This window comes from Egretta garzetta, unplaced genomic scaffold (genome assembly GCF_000687185.1).
Source record: "Egretta garzetta isolate BGI_Z169 unplaced genomic scaffold, ASM68718v1 scaffold150, whole genome shotgun sequence".
Classification (NCBI taxonomy): Eukaryota; Metazoa; Chordata; class Aves; order Pelecaniformes; family Ardeidae; genus Egretta; species Egretta garzetta.
Window position 1 is genome coordinate 396,472 of NW_009258305.1, and position 8,700 is coordinate 405,171.

Consider the following 8,700-nt stretch of genomic DNA (forward strand, 5'->3'; position numbering starts at 1 on the left):
TTTCCACTTTTCCTCTCTTTCTCTGTTTTTCTCTCGCATATTTGTTGTTGGCCAAATAAAGTGACTTGGCACTTGACTCCGTTTTGAGTCTTAATTCTGCTCTCGAGAATGTAAAAGGAACCTAGTCATGATAAAACATTGGAGTTAATCAGAAGTTAAACCCAGCCACCCCCACCCTCCCAGAATCTGTGGTCAGTTGGAAAGCAAGGGGGTTTAACCTCTGCCAAATTATTCAACCCAACAGTGGATCGTGACACAGGGTTTGACCACCATCATAGTAAAGTGGGTTATTGCATGTTTAAATTGAATTCCTGTGGGTTTGTTTGTGATATTGTCTGTTGTCCTTTCATTAGGCATGACTGAGAAGAATCAAGTTACTTTCCCCCCATTATGTGTGTAGACATATTGACAAGATCCCCCTGAGACTTTTCCAGGCCTAAAAAACCACAGCTGTCTCAACCTCTTATAACAGATGCTCCCATTCCTTCATTATCTCTGTGGCCCTTCTCTAGACTCATTCCAGTCTGTCTCCTTTTTACTAGCAAGCCCAGAACTGGACACCAGACTCCAAATGTGTTTTCACCAGTGCTGAACAGAGGGGATTATCTCCCTTGAGCTGCTGGGGATCCTCTTCCTAGTGTAACCTAGGTTGTTGTTGGTTGTCTTTGTCACAAAAGAATATTACTAGATAATGTTCAACTTTTTGTCCACCAGGACCCCCAGGTCATCAGTGCAAATTTGATTTCTAGGCAGTCAGATCCAAGCCTATCCTGGAACACAGGGTTATTTCTCCCCAAGGGTAGGATTTTTCATTTCCCTTTATTGAGCTTCATTAGATTCCTGTCAGCTCATTTCTCCACCCTATCAAAATCCCTCTGAATAGTAGTACAAACATCCAGTGTATCAACCACTCTTCCAAGTTTTGAATCTTCTGCAGATGATCCTTTCTGAGGAGGCACTCTATCTCATCATCCAGGTGTTGAACACTATTGGCCCTGGTATTGACCACTGGGGTACACCTCCAGTGACTGGCCTCTGGAGTTTTCATACTGCTGATCAAAATTCTCTGAGCCTGGCAGTTTTCAATCCACTTCCCACTCATTTAGTATTGCATCCATTTGTCAACGAGGAATTTATAGGAGGTACTGCTGAAAGCTTTGCTAAAACTGAGATAACCAACAAGATAACCAATATTCAGTGCACAGGCACTTCAGAGAGTCATAAAGTCATGCTGATTTCCCAGAAAAATTGTGAGACCTTCCCTCATAATTCTGTCCTCTCAACACATCCTTATTTGTGTGCATGAGCTCAAGGTGGACTCCCTTCAGTCCTGGTTGTGAGTTTTTTAAACTATTTCTGAGATGTGTTTTGTCCACATCATCCTTCACCCTTTGCTTGACAACCCGGTCCACTGCTTCATCACTTGACTGTGAGTCATCATCTCCCTCCATTGATGTGTCTTGTTCAAAGCTCTCATCATCAGGTTGACCAAGTTGATAAAAATGCTGTTTTACCCACTTGTAGGCACAGTTGAATTGAGTTATAAGGATGGACTCATCATCCAGACCACTCACATCTAAACTTAAACTCACATACTTATAATTCTACATGTAGCGTTGTTGTTCAATATCTTAGTATTTAGTTTAGAATAGACTGTGTAGTGTTCCAGCTTCAGCTGTAACTGACTATATTGACTATCACCGTTAATCATAATGAGCTCTGAGAGACCTTGATATCATGTAGAATCCTATATTCAGTGTTGTCTTTAGGTGTTCCCTAAGCATGCAGTGCCATCTGGAGTGCCCTAAATTACCCTTCTTGACCTCCAGCTACCAGCCCAGAAGTGTGTTGGTATATTCTGTATATTCTGTGTCAAATTTCCTCTTTCTCAGATATCCTAGACCTTAGTAGATAGTAGGAACCTGCCTTAAGGTGATTGGTTTGAGATGTTAGAGACATAAATCTCACTCTAAATGTTTTCAAGGGCTATAAGAACTAAAGTAGAGCATAGAGCTATCCTTGCACTGCAAAAGGAATTAGGAGATGTAAGTCATCGTTTATTTTCTTTTATACAGATATTTGCCAGGCAGGCAGAAGTACAGTTCCAAAGCAGACACAGATCTGCAATTGCTTGCTCAACCAGCTGAGGAGCTTGAAGCTACATGCATTCTGTAACATGGGCTGAGGGACACAAAAAAAATACCATTCTAGGTATAAGATCTTGTCATAGGCATTTGGCTGCATCAGAGCATGAAAGGAATAGAAAATATAAACCCATAAGATAACGGGCTTTATAAGTCCTGTGGCACAGAGAACAACGTGTTTAGATTTTGTAACAGGGAATCTTATAATTCTGTAAAATATTACCAAGAAATATCATAATACAAACACATACATAAATTTTATTTTTGCTTTCTCAATAAAAAAATATTAACATAATTTATCAGTCACTATAGTTTAACACTTGCTTACCATTTTAAAGCCTTAAACTCTTTGCAGACCTATTTCAGTATTTGACATTGTCATTAGCAAAGTAAATCAGTAGGAAGACAGCTGTGATTATTCTCGCTAATGATGTAATCTTAAGACCTGCAGATATTTACTACTCTTAATTTGCATTTTGCATGAAAAGGCAATAGTGAAAAAATGCATTTTCACTGATTCACAGGTAATTCTGTCTGTTACTAAAAAAAAAATAAATAAAAAATGAACCCTAATGGTGCAATCATTTCATTTTCGTGCAATCATTTTATTTTAAGTGGGGAGGAATATCAGATAATTGTGCTAGTTACATATTTGGTGTCCCAAAAAATGTTATACAGAATGATATATTTTCCTAATTGACTTTTCACATGAAGTAAATCCTTTTGTAGTTCTTGCTCACTGAGTGAATAGTAGTGTATGGATTTTGTTGACAGTTTGTTACTAAGATTTTTTTCTGCTGTATAAATAAAATTTAAATGAAAAAACCTATTGATCAAAGCTTTTAAATCAGATTATTTTCTTTTTTTTTGTTTGTTTCCTTGTAATATTCTATCTCATTAAGTCAAATTGCAGAATCTTTTTTTCTTCCCCCCTCAAAATGGTTTGCCAAGGGTTGGACACCCAGACTGAATTTCACTAAAAAGAAGGGATTGAGAAACCTTACCTGAAAATATCCAAAATGTGATGTTTCACTGTAATTCTGTCTTAAAAACAAAAGCTCCAATGAAATGTAATTCAAGTTTGAAACCTTGAATATTGTCATGAAGCTAAAGTGTCATTCTTAAGCCAACTACAATAAATAATGATGCCTGCATCAAAAACATTTCTTGTAAAGCCTATGTCCAGTAACATTTATGAGAAGTACCCAATTAAAAGACAGTTCATGTTCAGTGGTATATAAATATTTTTCAATCCATTTGGCTAATTAGTTAGGAATCCAGTGAAATTTTAGTCAGAAAAAGAACTGTATAATTTCTGACAAACACAAATGGTTTCATAATATCTTATTTGTCATTGTTTATTAGCCCCTCTCAAACTTAAATACATATGCTTAACTCACAGTTCTCTTAACCTTTAACTGCTTAAGTATTGATAGCACTTAATAAGTTTCCTGTTTCAAAACTTCCATCTCCTTGACAGATCCCTTCTGCAGTGCACAAAAAGACTCACCAAAGCCATTCAGTTATTATATTTCTGATTATAGATTTTCATACCTGACAAGAAGTTAATCCTCCTTCAGCAAGAGATTCCATGGCTGCTTAAACAGGTTTAGTATAGACAGATATATCTGCTATTCCTCCTGTGTTACAACATGAAATCTATATTGCCTTCATCTAACAGAGAGCTGTTAAAATTGCTTTTTTTTTGGTGCATTTTAAGCCTATAGGGTGATTCGTTGCAATAGTAAATCATTCTGGCCAGGTTCACTGCAGGGTGCTTCTTGTGTAGCTCTGCTATGATTAAAGCGGTCAAACGAAATACAGCCCTGGTCTGAACTGAATACAGCTATCGAAAAAGGAAAGGCAGAAGGGAAGATATTACAAGTTATACCAGCCTCTCTTTTCTCTCCTCATTGGCACCTCAGGTTCCTTGGCTCTGAGCTTGAGTGAATTCTTATAGCAGGTATGGGAGGAATGACCCACCATTTCACAAATTTTTCTTTATCATCTCCCTCCCCCCCTCCAGGTAAGGCCATTTTCTGAGCATTCTTAGAAATGTGGGTTGGTGCACTACTAGCAGTTCTATATGAGAACAACAGACCCCAAGGTGTCCTTTCCAACTATCTATCATTGCCAATAGAGGGACAAAGTCTAGGGCCAGGAGTCATGGTCATTCTACTTTTACATTATGTATGCCAATCACAGGCTTTATCAGATTAAGCTGTGCCTCAGCAGAAGAAATAAATGGGGTATAGGGGATTAACAGGGAAGAATAATGTGTGGAGGACCAAAAAGTTCAAAACTAGAAAACCTCTTCTTATTATCTCTGAGGATTGACATTCTTGAAGAATTTCAGCCTGTGGGAAGGACCCACATGAAGAAGTCCATGAAGGTCTGTATCCTATGGTAGGGACCCCACGCTGCATCAGAAGAACAGATTGAGGAGTAAGGAGCTGCAGAGACAAAGCATTATGAACTGACCACAACCCCCATTTCCCATCCCCTGCTCTGCTCAAGGCGGGAGGAGGTAGAAAAGTTATGAGTGGAGTTGAGCCAGGGAAGAAAAAGGGGTGGAAAGAAGATGGCTTTAGTTTTGTTTTAATTCTCATTTTTGTACTCTGTCGTTAATTAGCAATAAATTAAATTAATTTTCCCTGAGTCAAGACTGTTTTGCCTGTGATGGTAATTGGTGAGTGATCTCCCTGTCCTTATTTCAATCCATAAGCTTTTTCATCATATTTTTTCCCCTTGTTCTGGGTAAGTGGGAGAGTGACAGAGCAACTAGGTGGACACCTGATGACCAGCTAAGGTGAACCCATGACAGTTAATGTGGGCTTTTAAAAGAATAAAAATTTTCTGTCAGCAGAGATAAAAGGGGAAGTTGTGTTACAATCATGACAGGATAAATAGGATGAAGAGTAATGTACTAAAGAGTTCTGCAGAGTATGTTCTAAAGGATAGGATTAATATGAATACTACAACAGTCAGAGTCAGTAATAGACCAGAGAGGTCCAGAGAAAAAAAAATCTGTCTCATCTTCAAGGATTCGGGATGTTTTTAGAATTTGGTCTATTTAAAAATTGATGATATCTTTAGAAGAGGGAAAAGGTGAAGGAAGAAAAGGTACATGTGAGAGACCTATTCAGTGATGTAAAACATGTTATTCTGACATGAAATAGCCAGTCTGTTTTTACACACACAGAAGATTACTGAGGTATCCTTAGGTAGTGTTCAGAGATAGGGGACATGTCAGAACTGTAGGGGAGTGACAACCCTCATGTCTCACAATTAACAGCTTTTGTCCAGTACTGTCAACCAGCATAGAGAGGAGACACTCCAAGTCTCTGATGACTGACTTAATAGGAATCATCTAATTCTGCTAAAATACTGCAGCTGTGATACTAACTGCCCAAAGGACAATAGTAAAAAAGAAAGGAGAAAAAAACCCAAAACTTATAGGACCTCCTTTTCCTGTGAAGTCTGTGCAAGACCACTGTCTCTTCAGTCCTTTTTTGGATAATCTCCAAAACAAAGAGGTGTACGAAGAAAGCAACATTAAATACATAATACATGTACTGGAGGATTAATCTATTAAATAGTAACCTTTTCATAATAGGAAGTGTAAAATTTCTGTTTCTCTTAGCTCTGGAGGAACTTGCATAGTGTTCTTGAGGGTTAAACTTTTTTAAAACCAGTTGTTTCTTGCTTCATATTCATGGCATGTTTTTCTGTGTCAAATCTGGTTGTATTAGTTACAGAAGTCATTAAAAGTATGAAAAACGTACCTTCAAACAGGCTTGTATCCACCATACAGGAAGTGAAGATTTTATATCTAAACAGCTTAAAATATAAAAAGTGAAATGAAACTTTGAACTTGCAGTGTTCTGTTGCTATGACTGAATGGAAAGTTTCTTTGTGTAGGAAATAACTAAAGTTTAGAGGAATTTGCTTCCTTCTTTTTTATGAAACTTGGTCAATTCAGACTTGGGTTGTTCTTACTGATGTTCACTTTCAAAGTAAAAAAAAAAAGGAAAATAATGTATATAAGATATCAAAAGAAAAAAGGGGGGAAAAAAAAGAAAATAAAAAGGAAAATGCTTCTAGTGCTAGCATGTAGGTATACTGGAACTTATAACTCCCTGTCTTCCACACATCCAAAAAACCTAATAGAGATGTAACGGAACACGCCCTAGATTGCACACACTAGGACTAGTGTACATCTGAAGATATCCTCACTATGGACTGTGGACACCGCTCATTCATGGATCATGACCGCCAAAGCTCAAGTGTTCATGAATCTTATAGTATAAACCCAGCTAATTGCTTTCTTATTTATGCCCTTCCTCTGGTAACTGGAGAGACTTCTTCCTCCTGAGTACTTCAGCACACATCTATCTTTTAGGATTGGTTTGGCTCTTTTTAATTTAGTACTTTATTTTGATTTCAAGCTATTTCTTTAAGGCTTTAATGAACGTCTTGTCATTCTGTGTAAAGAGTTGTTGAACAAGACTATGAAGTTAGCGTAATTTACAGCTGTAAGGTTTCCCCTTTGATTGTCTCACTGATTTCTCACATACTGTGAATTTTCCTATTTTGGGTCCCACTACAAAAGCTTTTTCCTACTTTAGTCACTAAAATGTACACATTTATAATGTTTGTCTTTATTTTCTGTTGGCCTGTAATCATCCTGTCAGCTTCTCATCTGCTCTTATTGCTGTCACTAATTATCTGAAGACATTTTGTGTCAACAAGCTTATCTGCTTGGAAATGCCACTCATTCTTAAGTTGTTGGGCATTCTATATTCTTTTATTTGAAATGTAGTCTAAAACCTATCTGTATTCTGTGGAGTTACTGTAGTGGGCTATCTAATAGTTGGTATTTTCCAGAATCTGTGTTATCACAAGAATCTGATCTATTATTATGCTTCACTCCTCTGGAGAAGTCATTGACAGGTACTTCATTCATCTCTCTTTGTAAATATCTCCTTGTAAATGCCAGTAGAATTGATAAGTTAATATACAATAGTTCTTTCACTTGTTCTCTCCCTTCTTGTAGATTGGTTTTCTCATTTACTTATGCTTGCTCCTTTCTGGAATTGTTTAACATCTTCTGGATGTTGTATTTGTTGCATTTAGCATATTTTCTTGCATGATTGCAGAAGTCTTATATTTTTTAGTCCTCATTATTTCCCCTTCATGGATACATATTTATCAAGCTTTGTACTGATATTTTTACTTTTTCTTACAAGAATTCTGAGATTTGCTTTCCCTCGTTTACTTGAGGGATATCTCTCCTGGGAGAAAGTTATCCAGGCTTATTTCAGCTTCTGGGATTGCACATTGTACAGCTTTTCAAAATCTTCTTTCCATCACTTATTCATTTCATATCCTTAGTAATTTGTCAACACTTGTATCTCACTGCCAACTTCTTCAATCCAGATCTTCCAGTCAACTGCCTTATCTCATCACACAAGGCTTGTGTCACATTTCTGCTCCCATATTTATCTTCTGGTTTACATTCTTTACTTATCGTTTGTTCTTATATTCAATTTCTGTTTTGGATCTCTGGTCAACTTACTATATTCTGCTTTCAGGCTTACCTCTTCCATTTTATTAATGTTCAATGTCTTATTGTAACTGTTCATAATTTTGTGTTTCACCTATTCTCTTTTTCTATTCATCTCTTTAGCTTAGGATAATGTTTCCCAGACTGCTCCTCTAATATTTCAGTTGCTCAGTTGTCTCATGTTCTTTCTCCATATGCATTCATTTCTATGAGTAGTTTCATACAACAAATCAAGCTACGTTCTTTTTACTCAGATTGGACAACTTGATCCAGGTGAAGTGCTATTTTGTCTATTCACAAAAATATCAATCTCTTTCTTTTCCTGGGATAAGCTAGTTTCCCTTGTAATTTTCTGTCAATTATAGTTAACTTCCACTTAGTTTATGAATAACCACTTCATATGATATCTTTCACAATAACAGTGAAATGGACATTACCCAATGATACTAGAAAGCAGCTTTGCAGAAATGGAGATGGGGGCTTCATGGAGACCAATTTGAATGTGACTCATCAGGGCACACTTGTGGTTGTGAAAGCCATCTCTATAGTGGTCTACATTAGAATTAGCTAGTGGATCCAAGGAAGTAATTATTCTTCACTGTTCCCCACTTGTAAGACTGCATTTGCAGCAGTGCCTGGTATTGATACACTCTGGAGCACCCAGATACTAAAAAAGCATTGGCAAACAGGAAAAGTTTAGCAAATAGTCACAACAATGTCTGGGGACTTGGATGGTGAGATCACAAACTCTGCATTTATTCATCCTGAGGAAGAGACATAACTCCCACCCCCTGACCACAGAAGGGGCAATTGCTTGTCTTTAGCTACTTAATGAGTAACAACAGAGAAAAAACATTGTTGAACCCTTCTCAGAGTTGTGCAGTGGAAGGATGATAAACAACAGGTGCAAACTGCAGCAAGAGCAATTCCAAAGAGATATAAAGAAAAAAATCACAGTGACAGTTTTCAGAAAGTGGAACAGGCTGCCCA